We start from the raw sequence: 16732 nt of genomic DNA, 5'->3' as shown, positions 1-16732 counted from the left end.
CAGAGTGTTGATGAAACACAGAAATTGCATCGGGATTGAATACAACAGTCACCATGCGCACTTTCCTCCATGGGGGTAATTCTCAAACAGTCTACGCTTTTATCGTTCCGTGGAAGACCAGTAGTAGTTTACGATGCACATCTGGAGGCATTCTGTAGTCTGTGGACCATCAGACTGTTGATGAAACACAGAAATTGCATCGGGATTGAATACAACAGGCACCATGCGCACTTTCCTCCATGGGAGTAATGTCTCAAACAGCTTACGCTTTGATCGTTAACTGGAAGACCAACGTTAGTTTCCGATGCACATCTGGAGGCATTCTGTAATCTGTGGACTATCAGAGTGTTGATGAAACTCAGAAAATGCATCGGGATTGAGTAAAACAGTCACCATGTGCACTTTCCTCCATGTGACTAATTCTAATACAGGCTACGCTTTGATCGTTCCCTGGAAGACCAGTAGTATTTTCCGATGCACATCTGGAGGCATTCTGTAATCCATGGACTATCAGAGTGTCGAAGAAACACAGAAATTACATCGGGATTGAATACAACAGTCTTCATGCGCACTTTCTTTTATGGGAGTAATGTCTCAAACAGTCTACGTTTTGATCGTTCCCTGGAAGACCAGTAGTAGTTTACGATGCACATCTGGAGACAATCTGTAATCTGTGGACTATCAGAGTGTTGATGAAACACAGAAATTGCATCGGGATTGAATACAACAGTCACCACGCGCACTTTCCACCATGGGAGAAATGTCTCTAACAGTCTACGCTTTGATCGTTCCCTGGGAGACCAGGAGTAGTTTCCGATGCACATCTGGAGGCAATCTGTAATCTGTGGAGTATCTGAGTGTTGATGAAACACAGAAATTGCATCGGGATTGAATACAACAGTCACCATGCACACCTTCCTCAATGGGAGTAATGTCTCAAACAGTCTACGCTTTGATCGTTCCCTGGAAGACCAGTAGTAGTTTCCCATGCACATCTGGAGGCATTCTGTAATCTGTGGACCTTCCAACTATAGATTGAAACACAGAAATTGCCTCGGGATTGAATACAACAGTCACCATGCGCACTTTCCGAAATGGGAGAAATGTCTCTAACAGTCTACGCTTTGATCGTTCCCTGGAAGACCAGTAGTAGTTTCTGATGCACATCTGGAGGCATTCTGTAACCTGTATACTACCAGAGTGTTGATGAAACACAGAAATTGCATCGGGATTGAACACAACTGTCACCATGCGCACTTTCCGCCATGGGAGAAATGTCTCAATCAGTCTAAGATCTGATCGTTCCCTGGAAGACCAGTAGTAGTTTACGATGCACATCTGGAGACAATCTGTAATCTGTGAACTATCAGAGTGTTGATGAAACACAGAAATTGCGTCGGGATTGAATACAACAGTCACCACGCGCACTTTCCACCATGGGAGAAATGTCTCTAACAGTCTACGCTTTGATCGTTCCCTGGAAGACCAGTAGTAGTTTCCGATGCACATCTGGAGGCATTCTGTAATCTGTGGACTATCAGAGTGTTGATGAAACACAGAAATTGCATCGGGATTGAATAAAGCCGTCACCATGCACACTTTCCTCCATGGAAGTAATGTCTCTAACAGTCTACGCTTTGATAATTCCCTGGAAGACCAGTAGCAGTTTCTAATGCACATCTGGAGGCATTCTGTAGTCTGTGGACTATCTGAGTGTTGATCAAACAAAAAAATTACATCGGGATTGAATACAACAGTCACCATGCGCACTTTCCTTCATGGGAAAAATGTCTCAAACATTCTACGCTTTGATCGTTCCCTTCAAGGCCAGTAGTAGTTTCCGATTAACATCTGGAAGCATTCTGTAATCTGTGGGCTATCAGAGTGTTGATGAAACACAGAAATTGCATCTGGATTGAATAAAACAGTCACCATGCGCACTTCGCTCCATGGGAGTAATGTCTCAAACAGGCTATTCTTTGATTGTTCCCTGGAAGACCAGTAGTAGTTCCCGATGCACATCTGGAGGCAGTCTGTAATCTGTGGACTATCAGAGTATTGATGAAACACAGAAATTGCATCGGGACTGAATACAGCCGTCACCATGCGCAGATTCCTCCATGGGAGTAATGTCTCAAACAGTCTACGCTTTGATCGTTCCCTGGAAGACCAGTAGTAGTTTCCGATTAACATCTGGAGGCATTCTGTAATCTGTGGACTATCAGAGTGTTGATGAAACACAGAAATTACATCGGGATTGAATACAACAGTCACCATGCGCACTTTCCGTCATGGGAAAAATGTCTCAAACATTCTACGCTTTGATCGTTCCCTTGAAGGCCAGTAGTAGTTTCCGATGCACATCTGGAGGTATTCTGTAATCTGTGGCCTATCAGAGTGTTGATGAAACACAGAAATTGCATCGGGATTGAATACAACAGTCACCATGCGCACTTTCCTCCATGGGAGTAATGTCTCAAACAGTCTACGTTTTGATCGTTCCCTGGAAGACCAGTAGTAGTTTACGATGCACATCTGGAGACAATCTGTAATCTGTGGACTATCAGAGTGTTGATGAAACACAGAAATTGCATCGGGATTGAATACAACAGTCACCACGCGCACTTTCCACCATGGGAGAAATGTCTCTAACAGTCTACGCTTTGATCGTTCCCTGGAACACCAGTAGTAGTTTCCGATGCACATCTGGAGGCATTCTGTAATCTGTGGAGTATCAGAGTGTTGATGAAACACAGATATTGCATGGGGATTGAATAAAGCCGTCACCATGCGCACTTTCCTCCATGGAAGTAATGTCTCTAACAGTCTACGCTTTGATAATTCCCTGGAATACCAGTAGCAGTTTCTAATGCACATCTGGAGGCATTCTGTAATCTGTGGACTATCTGAGTGTTGATCAAACAAAAAAATTACATCGGGATTGAATACAACAGTCACCATGCGCACTTTCCTCCATGGGAGTAATGTCTCAAACAGTCTACTCTTTGATCGTTCTCTGGAAGACCAGTAGTAGTTTCCGAAGCAAGTCTGGAGGCATTCTGTAATCTGTGGACTATCAGAGTGTTGATGAAACACAGATATTGCATCGGGATTGAATACAACAGTCACCATGCGCACTTTCCTCCATGGGGGTAATTCTCAAACAGTCTACGCTTTGATCGTTCCCTGGAAGACCAGTAGTAGTTTCCGATGCACATCTGGAGGCAATCTGTAATCTGTGGAGTATTTGAGTATTGATGAAACACAGAAATTGCAACGGGATTGAATACAACAGTCACCATGCACAACTTCCTCAATGGGAGTAATGTCTCAAACAGTCTACGCTTTGATCGTTCCCTGGAAGACCAGTAGTAGTTTCCCATGCACATCTGGAGGCATTCAGTAATCTGTGGACCTTCCAACTATGGATTGAAACACAGAAATTGCCTCGGGATTGAATAAAACAGTCACCATTTGCACTTTACTCCATGGGAGTAATGTCTCAAACAGTCTACGCTTTGATCGTTCCCAGGAAGACCAGTAGTAGTTTACGATGCACATCTGGAGACAATCTGTAATCTGTGGACTATCAGAGTGTTGATGAAACACAGAAATTGCATCGGGATTGAATACAACAGTCACCATGCGCACTTTCCGCCATGGGAGAAATGTCTCAATCAGTCTAAGATCTGATCGTTCCCTGGAAGACCAGTAGTAGTTTGCGATGCACATCTGGAGACAATCTGTAATCTGTGGACTATCAGAGTGTTGATGAAACACAGAAATTGCATCGGGATTGAATACAACAGTCACCACGCGCACTTTCCACCATGGGAGAAATGTCTCTAACAGTCTACGCTTTGATCGTTCCCTGGAAGACCAGTAGTAGTTTCCGATGCACATCTGGAGGCATTCTGGAATCTGTGGAGTATCTGAGTGCTGATGAAACACAGAAATTGCATCGGGATTCAATACAACAGTCACCATGCACACCTTCCTCAATGGGAGTAATGTCTCAAACAATCTACGCTTTGATCGTTCCCTGGAAGACCAGTAGTAGTTTCCCATGCACATCTGGAGGCATTCTGTAATCTGTGGCCCTTCCAACTATGGATTGAAACACAGAAATTGCCTCGGGATTGAATACAACAGTCACCATGCGCACTTTACTCCATGGGAGTAATGTCTCAAACAGTCTACGCTTTGATCGTTCCCAGGAAGACCAGTAGTAGTTACCGATCCACATCTGGAGGCATTCTGTAACCTGTATACTAACAGAGTGTTGATGAAACACAGAAATTGCATCGGGATTGAATACAACAGTCACCATGCGCACTTTCCGCCATGGCAGAAATGTCTCAATCAGTCTAAGGCCTGATCGTTCCCTGGAAGACCAGGAGTAGTTTACGATGCGCATCTGGAGACAATCTGTTATCTGTGGACTATCAGAGTGTTGATGAAACACAGAAATTGCATCGGGATTGAATACAACAGTCACCACGCCCACTTTCCCCCATGGGAGAAATGTCTCTAACAGTCTACGCTTTGATCGTTCCCTGGAAGACCAGTAGTAGTTTCCGATGCACATCTGGAGGCATTCTGTAATCTGTGGACTATCAGTGTGTTGATGAAACACAGAAATTGCATCGGGATTGAATAAAGCCGTCACCATGCACACTTTCCTCCATGGAAGTAATGTCTCTAACAGTCTACGCTTTGATAATTCCCTGGAAGACCAGTAGCAGTTTTTAATGCACATCTGGAGGCATTCTGTAATCTGTGGACTATCTGAGTGTTGATCAAACAAAAAAATTACAATGGGATTGAATACAACAGTCACCATGCGCACTTTCCTTCATGGGAAAAATGTCTCAAACATTCTACGCTTTGATCGTTCCCTGGAAGGCCAGTAGTAGTTTCCGATGCACATCTGGAGGCATTCAGTAATCTGTGGACTAACAGAGTGTTGATGAAACACAGAAATTGCATCAGGACTGAATACAATAGTCACCAAGCGTACTTTCCTCCATGGGAGTAATGTCTCAAACAGTCTACTCTTTGATCGTCCTCTGGAAGACCAGTAGTAGTTTCCGAAGCAAGTCTGGAGGCATTCTGAAATCTGTGGACTGTCAGAGTGTTGATGAAACACAGAAATTGCATCGGGATTGAATACAACAATCACCATGCGATCTTTCCTACATGGTGGTAATGTCTCAAACAGTCTACGTTTTGATCGTTCCCTGGAAGACCAGTAGTAGTTTACGATGCACATCTGGAGGCATTCTATAGTCTGTGGACTATCACACTGTTGATGAAACACAGAAATTGCATCGGGATTGAATACAACAGGCACCATGCGCACTTTCCTCCATGGGAGTAATGTCTCTAACAGTCTATGCTTTGATCGTTCCCTGGAAGACCAGTAGTAGTTTCCGATTAATATCTGGAGGCATTCTGTAATCTGTGGGCTATGAGAGTGTTGATGAAACAATGAAATTGAATCGGGATTGAATACAACAGGCACCATGCGCACTTTCCTCCATGGGAGTAATGTCTCAAACAGTCTACGTTTTGATCGTTCCCTGGAAGACCAGTAGTAGTTTACGATGCACATCTGGAGACAGTCTGTAATCTGTGGACTATCAGAGTGTTGATGAAACACATAAATGTCATCGGGATTGAATACAACAGTCACCACGCGCACTTTCCACCATGGGAGAAATGTCTCTAACAGTCTACGCTTTGATCGTTCCCTGGATGACCAGTAGTAGTTTCCGATGCACATTTGGAGGCTTTCTGTAATCTGTGGACTATCAGAGTGTTGATGAAACACAGAAATTGCATCGGGATTGAATAAAGCCGTCACCATGCGCTTTTTCCTCCATGGAAGTAATGTCTCTAACAGGCTACGCTTCGATAATTCCCTGGAAGACCAGTAGCAGTTTCTAATGCACATCTGGAGGCATTCTGTAATCTGTGGACTATCTGAGTGTTGATCAAACAAAAAAATTACATCGGGATTGAATACAACAGTCACCATGCGCACTTTCTTTCATGGGAAAAATGTCTCAAGCATTCTACGCTTTGATCGTTCCCTTGAAGGCCAGTAGTAGTTTCCGATGCACATCTGGAGGTATTCTGTAATCTGTGGCCTATCAGAGTGTTGATGAAACACAGAAATTGCATCGGGATTGAATACAACAGTCACCATGCGCACTTTCCTCCATGGGAGTAATGTCTCAAACAGTCTACGTTTTGATCGTTCCCCGGAAGACCAGTAGTAGTTTACGATGCACATCAGGAGACAATCTGTAATCTGTGGACTATCAGAGTGTTGATGAAACACAGAAATTGCATCGGGATTGAATACAACAGTCACCACGCGCACTTTCCACCATGGGAGAAATGTCTCTAACAGTCTACGCTTTGATCGTTCCCTGGAAGACCAGTAGTAGTATCCGATGCACATCTGGAGGTATTCTGTAATCTGTGGAGTATCAGAGTGTTGATGAAACACAGAAATTGCATCGGGATTGAATACAACAGTCACCATGCGCACTTTCCTCCATGGGGGTAATTCTAATACAGGCTACGCATTGATCGTTCCCTGGAAGACCAGTAGTAGTTTACGATGCACATCTGGAGGCATTCTGTAATCCGTGGGCTATCAGAGTGTTGATGAAACACAGAAATTGCATCGGGATTGAATACAACAGTCTTCATGCGCACTTTCCTCCATGGGAGTAATGTCTCAAACAGTCTACGTTTTGATCGTTCCCTGGAAGACCAGTAGTAGTTTCCGATGCACATCTGGAGGCATTCTGTAATCTGTGGACTATCAGAGTGTTGATGAAACACAGAAAATGCATCGGGATTGAATACAACATTCTCCATGCGCAGTTCCCCCCATAGGAGTAATGTCTCAAACAGTCTACGCTTTGATCGTTCAGTGGAAGACCAGTAGTAGTTTCAACTGCACATCTGGAGGCCTTCTGTAATCTGTGGACTATCTGAGTGTTGATCAAACAAAAAAATTACATCGGGATTGAATACAACAGTCACCATGCGCACTTTCTTTCATGGGAAAGATGTCTCAAACATCCTACGCTTTGATCGTTCCCTTGAAGGCCAGTAGTAGTTTCCGATGCACATCTGGAGGTATTCTGTAATCTGTGGCCTATCAGAGTGTTGATGAAACACAGAAATTGCATCGGGATTAAATACAACAGTCACCATGCGCACTTTCCTCCATGGGAGTAATGTCTCAAACAGTCTACGTTTTGATCGGTCCCTGGAAGACCAGTAGTAGTTTACGATGCACATCAGGAGACAATCTGTAATCTGTGGACTATCAGAGTGTTGATGAAACACAGAAATTGCATCGGGATTGAATACAACAGTCACCACGCGCACTTTCCACCATGGGAGAAATGTCTCTAACAGTCTACGCTTTGATCGTTCCCTGGAAGACCAGTAGTAGTTTCCGATGCACATCTGGAGGTATTCTGTAAACCGTGGAGTATCAGAGTGTTGATGAAACACAGAAATTGCATCGGCATTGAATACAACACTCACTATGTGCACTTTCCTCCATGGGAGTAATGTCTCTAACAGTCCACGCTTTGATCATTCCCTGGAAGACCAGTAGTAGTTTCCGATGCACATCTGGAGGCATTCTATAATCTGTGGACTATCTGAGTGTTGATGAAACACAGAAATAGCGTCGGGATTGAATACACCAATCACCATGCGCACTTTTCTCCATGGAAGTAATGTCTCAAACAGTCTACGCTTTGATCGTTCCCTTGAAGACTAGTAGTAGTTTCCGATGCACATCTGGAGGCATTCTGTAACCTGTGGACTATGAGAGTGTTGATGAAACACAGAAATGGCATCGGGATTCAATACAACAGTCACCATGCGCACTTTCCTCCATGGGAGTATTGTCTCAGACAGTCTACACTTTGGTCGTTCCCAGGAAGACCAGTAGTAGTTTCCGATGCACATCTGGAGGCATTCTGTAATCTGTGGACTATCAGAGTGGTGATGAAACACAGAAAATGCATCGGGATTGAGTAAAACAGTCACCATGTGCACTTTCCTCCATGTGAGTAATTCTCATACAGGCTAAGCTTTGATCGTTCCCTGGAAGACCCATAGTAGGTTCCGATGCACATCTGGAGGCATTCTGTAATCTGTGGACTATCAGACTGTTGATGAAACACATAAATTGCATCGGGATTGAATACAATAGTCACCATGCGCACTTTCCTCCATGGGAGTAATGTCTGAAACAGTCTAAGCTTTGATCGTACCTAGGAAGACCAGTAGTAGTATCCGATGCACATCTTGAGACAATCTGTAATCTGTGGACTATCTGAGTGTTGATGAAACACAGAAATTATATCGGGATTGAATACAACAGTCACCATGCGCACTTTCCTTCATGGGAAAAATGTCTCAAACATTCTACGCTTTGGTCTTTCCCTTGAAGGCCAGTAGTAGTTTTCGATGCACATCTGGAGGTATTCTGTAATCTGTGGCCTATCAGAGTTTTGATGAAACACAGAAATTGCATCGGGACTGAATACAACAGTCACCATGCGCACTTTCCTCCATAAAAGTAATGTCTCAAATGGTCTACGCTTTGATCTTTCCCTGGAAGACCAGTAGTAGTTTCCGAAGCACGTCTGGAGGCATTCTATAATCTGTGGACTATCAGAGGAGTGTTGATGAACCACAGAAATTGCATCGGGATTGAATACAACAGTCACCATGCGCACTTTTCTCCATGGGAGTAATGTCTCAAACAGTCTACGCTTTGATCGTTCCCTGGAAGACCACTAGTACTTTCCGATGCACATCTGGAGGCATTCTGTAATCTGTGGAGTATCTGAGTGTTGATGAAACACAGAAATTCCATCAGGATTGAATACAACAGTCACCATGCACTCCTTCCTCAATGGGAGTAATGTCTCAAACAGTCTACGCTTTGATCGTTCCCTGGAAGACCAGTAGTAGTTTCCCATGCACATTGGAGGCATTCTGTAATCTGTGGACCTTCCAACTATGGATTGAAACACAGAAATTGCATCGGGATTGAGTACAACAGTCACCATGCGCACTTTCCTCCATGGGAGTAATTCTCAAACAGGCTACGCTTTGATCGTTCCCTGGAAGACCAGTAGTAGTTCCCGATGCACATCTGGTGGCATACTGTAATCTGTGGACTATCAGAGTGTTGATGAAACACAGAAATTGCATCAGGATTGAATACAACAGTCACCATGCGCACTTTCCTCCATGGGAGTAATGTCTGAAACAGTCTACGCTTTGATCGTTCCCTGGAAGACCAGTAGTAGTTTCCGATGCACGTCTGGAGGCATTCTGTAACCTGTGGACCTTCCAACTATGGATTGAAACACAGAAATTGCCTCGGGATTGAATACAACAGTCACCATGAGCACTTTCCTCCATGGGAGTAATGTCTCAAACAGTCTACGCTTTGATCGTTCCCAGGAAGACCAGTGGTAGTTACCGATCCACATCTGGAGGCATTCTGTAACATGTATACAATCAGAGTGTTGATGAAACACAGATATTGCATCGGGATTGAATACAACAGTCACCAAGCGCACATTCCGCCATGGGTGAAATGTCTCAATCAGTCTAAGATCTGATCGTTCCCTGGAAGACCAATAGTAGTTTCCGATGATTATCTGGAGGCATTCTGTAATCTGTGGAGTATCTGAGTGTTGATGAAACACAGAAATTGCATCGGGATTGAATACAACACTCTCCATGCACACCTTCCTCAATGGGAGTAATGTCTCAAACAGTCTACGTTTTGATCGTTCCCTGGAAGACCAGTAGTAGTTTCCGATGCACATCTGGAGGCATTCTGTAATCTGTGGACTATCAGAGTGTTGATGAAACACAGAAATTGCATCGGGATTGAATACAACAGTCACCATGCGCACTTTCCTCCATGGGAGTAGTGTCTCAAACAGTCTACGCTTTCATCGTTCCCTGGAAGACCAGAAGTATGTTCCGATGCACATCTGGGGGCATTCTGTAATCTGTGGACTAACTGAGTGAGATGATGAACCACAGAAATTGCATCGGGATTGAATACAACAGGCACCATGCGCACTTTCCTCCATGGGAGTAATGTCTAAAACAGTCTACGCTTTGATCGTTCCCTGGAAGACCAACGTTAGTTTCCGATGCACATCTGTTGACATTCTGTAATCTGTCGAGTATCTGAGTGTTGATGAAACACAGAATATGGAACAGGATTGAATACAACAGTCACCATGCGCACCTTCCTCCATGGGAGTAATGTCTCAAATAGTTTACGCTTTGATCGTTCGCTGGAAGACCAGAAGTATGTTCCGATGCACATCTGGAGGCATTTTGTAATCTGTGGACTATCAGAGTGTTGATGAAACACAGAAATGGCATCGGGATTGAATACAACAGTCACCATGCTCACTTTCCTCCATGGGGGTAATTCTCAAACAGTCTACGCTTTTATCGTTCCGTGGAAGACCAGTAGTAGTTTCCGATGCACGTCTGGAGGCAATCTGTAATCTGTGGACCTTCAAAGTGTGTATCAAAACACAGAAATTGCATCGGGATTGAATACAACACTCACTATGTGCACTTTCCTCCATGGGAGTAATGTCTCAAACAGTCTACGCTTTGATCGTTCCCTGGAAGACCAGTAGTAGTTTCCGATGCACATCTGGAGGCATTCTGTAATCTGTGGACCTTCAAAGTGTGGATTGAAACACAGAAATTGCATCCGGATTAAATACAACAGTCACCGTACGCACTTTCCTCCATGGGAGTAATGTCTCTAACAGTCTACGCTTTGATCATTCCCTGGAAGACCAGTATTAGTTTCCGATGCACATCTGGAGGCATTCTGTAATCTGTGGACTATCTGAGTGTTGATGAAACACAGAAATAGCGTCGGGATTGAATACAACAATCACCATGCGCACTTTCCTCCATGGAAGTAATGTCTCAAACAGTCTACGCTTTGATCGTTCCCTTGAAAACTAGTAGTAGTTTCCGATGCACATCTGGAGGCATTCTGTAACCTGTTGACTATGAGAGTGTTGATGAAACACAGAAATGGCATCGGGATTCAATACAACAGTCACCATGCGCACTTTCCTCCATGGGAGTATTGTCTCAGACAGTCTACACTTTGGTCGTTCCCAGGAAGACCAGTAGTAGTTTCCGATGCACATCTGGAGGCATTCTGTAATCTGTGGACTATCAGAGTGGTGATGAAACACAGAAAATTCATCGGGATTGAGTAAAACAGTCACCATGTGCACTTTCCTCCATGTGAGTAATTCTCATACAGGCTAAGCTTTGATCGTTCCCTGGAAGACCCGTAGTAGTTTCCGATGCACATCTGGAGGCATTCTGTAATCTGTGGACTATCAGACTGTTGATGAAACACATAAATTGCATCGGGATTGAATACAATAGTCACCATGCGCACTTTCCTCCATGGGAGTAATGTCTGAAACAGTCTAAGCATTGATCGTACCTAGGAAGACCAGTAGTAGTTTCCGATGCACATCTTGAGACAATCTGTAATCTGTGGACTATCTGAGTGTTGATGAAACACAGAAATTATATCGGAATTGAATACAACAGTCACCATCCGCACTTTCCTTCATGGGAAAAATGTCTCAAACATTCTACGCTTTGGTCTTTCCCTTGAAGGCCAGTAGTAGTTTTCGATGCACATTTGGAGGTATTCTGTAATCTGTGGCCTATCAGAGTTTTGATGAAACACAGAAATTGCATCGGGACTGAATACAACAGTCACCATGCGCACTTTCCTCCATAAAAGTAATGTCTCAAATGGTCTAAGCTTTGATCGTTCCCTGGAAGACCAGTAGTAATTTCCGAAGCACGTCTGGAGGCATTCTATAATCTGTGGACTATCAGAGGAGTGTTGATGAACCACAGAAATTGCATCGGGATTGAATACAACAGTCACCATGCGCACTTTCCTCCATGGGAGTAATGTCTGAAACAGTCTACGCTTTGATCGTTCTCTGGACGACCAGTAGTAGTTTCCGATGCACGTCTGGAGGCATTTTGTAATCTGTGGACCTTAAAAGTGTTGATGAAAAACAGAAATTGCATCGGGATTGAATACAACAGTCACCATGCGCACTTTCCTCCATGGGAGTAATGTCTGAAACAGTCTACGCTTTGATCGTTCCCTGGAAGACCAGTAGTAGTTTCCGATGCACGTCTGGAGGCATTCTGTAATCTGTGGACCTTCTAACTATGGATTGAAACACAGAAATTGCCTCGGGATTGAATACAACAGTCACCATGAGCACTTTCCTCCATCTGAGTAATGTCTCAAACAGTCTACGCTTTGATCGTTCCCAGGAAGACCAGTAGTAATTACTGATCCACATCTGGAGGCATTCTGTAACCTGTATACTATCAGAGTGTTGATGAAACACAGAAATTGCATCGGGATTGAATACAACAGTCACCAAGCGCACTTTCCGCCATGGGTGAAATGTCTCAATCAGTCTAAGTTCTGATCGTTCCCTGGAAGACCAATAGTAGTTTCCGATGATTATCTGGAGGCATTCTGTAATCTGTAGAGTATCTGAGTGTTGATGAAACACAGAAATTGCATCGGGATTGAATACAACACTCTCCATGCACACCTTCCTCAATGGGAGTAATGTCTCAATGAGTTTACGCTTTGATCTTTCCCTGGAAGACCAGTAGTAGTTTCCGATGCACATCTGGGGGCATTCTGTAATCTGTGGACTAACTGAGTGTTGATGAAACACAGAAATTGCATCGGGATTGAATACAACAGGCACCATGCGCACTTTCCTCCATGGGAGTAATGTCTAAAACAGTCTACGCTTTGATCGTTCCCTGGAAGACCAACGTTAGTTTCCGATGCACATCTGTTGACATTCAGTAATCTGTTGAGTATCTGAGTGTTGATGAAACACAGAATATGGAACAGGATTGAATACAACAGTCACCATGCGCACCTTCCTCCATGGGAGTAATGTCTCAAATAGTTTACGCTTTGATCGTTCGCTGGAAGACCAGAAGTATGTTCCGATGCACATCTGGAGGCATTTTGTAATCTGTGGACTATCAGAGTGTTGATGAAACACAGAAATTGCATCGGGATTGAATACAACAGTCACCATGCGCTCTTTCCTCCATGGGGGTAATTCTCAAACAGTCTACGCTTTTATCGTTCCGTGGAAGACCAGTAGTAGTTTCCGATGCACGTCTGGAGGCATTCTGTAATCTGTGGACCTTCAAAGTGTGTATCAAAACACAGAAATTGCATCGGGATTGAATACAACACTCACTATGTGCACTTTCCTCCATGGGAGTAATGTCTCAAACAGTCTACGCTTTGATCGTTCCCTTGAAAACTAGTAGTAGTTTCCGATGCACATCTGGAGGCATTCTGTAACCTGTTGACTATGAGAGTGTTGATGAAACACAGAAATGGCATCGGGATTCAATACAACAGTCACCATGCGCACTTTCCTCCATGGGAGTATTGTCTCAGACAGTCTACACTTTGGTCGTTCCCAGGAAGACCAGTAGTAGTTTCCGATGCACATCTGGAGGCATTCTGTAATCTGTGGACTATCAGAGTGGTGATGAAACACAGAAAATTCATCGGGATTGAGTAAAACAGTCACCATGTGCACTTTCCTCCATGTGAGTAATTCTCATACAGGCTAAGCTTTGATCGTTCCCTGGAAGACCCGTAGTAGTTTCCGATGCACATCTGGAGGCATTCTGTAATCTGTGGACTATCAGACTGTTGATGAAACACATAAATTGCATCGGGATTGAATACAATAGTCACCAACAGCACTTTCCTCCATGGGAGTAATGTCTGAAACAGTCTAAGCATTGATCGTACCTAGGAAGACCAGTAGTAGTTTCCGATGCACATCTTGAGACAATCTGTAATCTGTGGACTATCTGAGTGTTGATGAAACACAGAAATTATATCGGAATTGAATACAACAGTCACCATCCGCACTTTCCTTCATGGGAAAAATGTCTCAAACATTCTACGCTTTGGTCTTTCCCTTGAAGGCCAGTAGTAGTTTTCGATGCACATCTGGAGGTATTCTGTAATCTGTGGCCTATCAGAGTTTTGATGAAACACAGAAATTGCATCGGGACTGAATACAACAGTCACCATGCGCACTTTCCTCCATAAAAGTAATGTCTCAAATGGTCTACGCTTTGATCGTTCCCTGGAAGACCAGTAGTAATTTCCGAAGCACGTCTGGAGGCATTCTATAATCTGTGGACTATCAGAGGAGTGTTGATGAACCACAGAAATTGCATCGGGATTGAATACAACAGTCACCATGCGCACTTTCCTCCATGGGAGTAATGTCTGAAACAGTCTACGCTTTGATCGTTCTCTGGACGACCAGTAGTAGTTTCCGATGCACGTCTGGAGGCATTCTGTAATCTGTGGACCTTAAAAGTGTTGATGAAAAACAGAAATTGCATCGGGATTGAATACAACAGTCACCATGCGCACTTTCCTCCATGGGAGTAATTCTCAAACAGGCTACGCTTTGATCGTTCCCTGGAAGACCAGTAGTAGTTCCCGATGCACATCTGGTGGCATACTGTAATCTGTGGACTATCAGAGTGTTGATGAAACACAGAAATTGCATCAGGATTGAATACAACAGTCACCATGCGCACTTTCCTCCATGGGTGTAATGTCTCAAAGAGTCTACGCTTTGATCATTCCCGGGAAGACCAGTAGTAGTTTCCGATGCACTTCTCGTGGCATTCTGTAATCTGTGGACTATCAGAGTGTTGATGAAACACAGAAAATGCATCGGGATTGAATACAACAGTCACCATGCGCACTTTCCTCCATGGGAGTAATGTCTCAAAGAGTTTACGCTTCGATCGTTCCCTGGAAGACCAGTAGTAGTTTCCGATGCACATCTGGAGGCATTCTGTAATCTGTGGACTATCAGAGTGTTGATGAAACACAGAAATTGCATCGGGATTGAATACAACAGTCACCATGCGCACTTTCCTCCATGGGAGTAGTGTCTCAAACAGTCTACGCTTTCATCGTTCCCTGGAAGACCAGAAGTATGTTCCGATGCACATCTGGGGGCATTCTGTAATCTGTGGACTAACTGAGTGAGATGATGAACCACAGAAATTGCATCGGGATTGAATACAACAGGCACCATGCGCACTTTCCTCCATGGGAGTAATGTCTAAAACAGTCTACGCTTTGATCGTTCCCTGGAAGACCAACGTTAGTTTCCGATGCACATCTGTTGACATTCTGTAATCTGTCGAGTATCTGAGTGTTGATGAAACACAGAATATGGAACAGGATTGAATACAACAGTCACCATGCGCACCTTCCTCCATGGGAGTAATGTCTCAAATAGTTTACGCTTTGATCGTTCGCTGGAAGACCAGAAGTATGTTCCGATGCACATCTGGAGGCATTTTGTAATCTGTGGACTATCAGAGTGTTGATGAAACACAGAAATGGCATCGGGATTGAATACAACAGTCACCATGCTCACTTTCCTCCATGGGGGTAATTCTCAAACAGTCTACGCTTTTATCGTTCCGTGGAAGACCAGTAGTAGTTTCCGATGCACGTCTGGAGGCAATCTGTAATCTGTGGACCTTCAAAGTGTGTATCAAAACACAGAAATTGCATCGGGATTGAATACAACACTCACTATGTGCACTTTCCTCCATGGGAGTAATGTCTCAAACAGTCTACGCTTTGATCGTTCCCTGGAAGACCAGTAGTAGTTTCCGATGCACATCTGGAGGCATTCTGTAATCTGTGGACCTTCAAAGTGTGGATTGAAACACAGAAATTGCATCCGGATTAAATACAACAGTCACCGTACGCACTTTCCTCCATGGGAGTAATGTCTCTAACAGTCTACGCTTTGATCATTCCCTGGAAGACCAGTATTAGTTTCCGATGCACATCTGGAGGCATTCTGTAATCTGTGGACTATCTGAGTGTTGATGAAACACAGAAATAGCGTCGGGATTGAATACAACAATCACCATGCGCACTTTCCTCCATGGAAGTAATGTCTCAAACAGTCTACGCTTTGATCGTTCCCTTGAAAACTAGTAGTAGTTTCCGATGCACATCTGGAGGCATTCTGTAACCTGTTGACTATGAGAGTGTTGATGAAACACAGAAATGGCATCGGGATTCAATACAACAGTCACCATGCGCACTTTCCTCCATGGGAGTATTGTCTCAGACAGTCTACACTTTGGTCGTTCCCAGGAAGACCAGTAGTAGTTTCCGATGCACATCTGGAGGCATTCTGTAATCTGTGGACTATCAGAGTGGTGATGAAACACAGAAAATTCATCGGGATTGAGTAAAACAGTCACCATGTGCACTTTCCTCCATGTGAGTAATTCTCATACAGGCTAAGCTTTGATCGTTCCCTGGAAGACCCGTAGTAGTTTCCGATGCACATCTGGAGGCATTCTGTAATCTGTGGACTATCAGACTGTTGATGAAACACATAAATTGCATCGGGATTGAATACAATAGTCACCATGCGCACTTTCCTCCATGGGAGTAATGTCTGAAACAGTCTAAGCATTGATCGTACCTAGGAAGACCAGTAGTAGTTTCCGA

This window comes from Schistocerca gregaria, unplaced genomic scaffold (genome assembly GCF_023897955.1).
Source record: "Schistocerca gregaria isolate iqSchGreg1 unplaced genomic scaffold, iqSchGreg1.2 ptg000066l, whole genome shotgun sequence".
NCBI classification, from domain to species: Eukaryota; Metazoa; Arthropoda; class Insecta; order Orthoptera; family Acrididae; genus Schistocerca; species Schistocerca gregaria.
The sequence above is the reverse complement of the archived record's forward strand: the minus strand, read 5'-3'. Positions refer to the sequence as shown.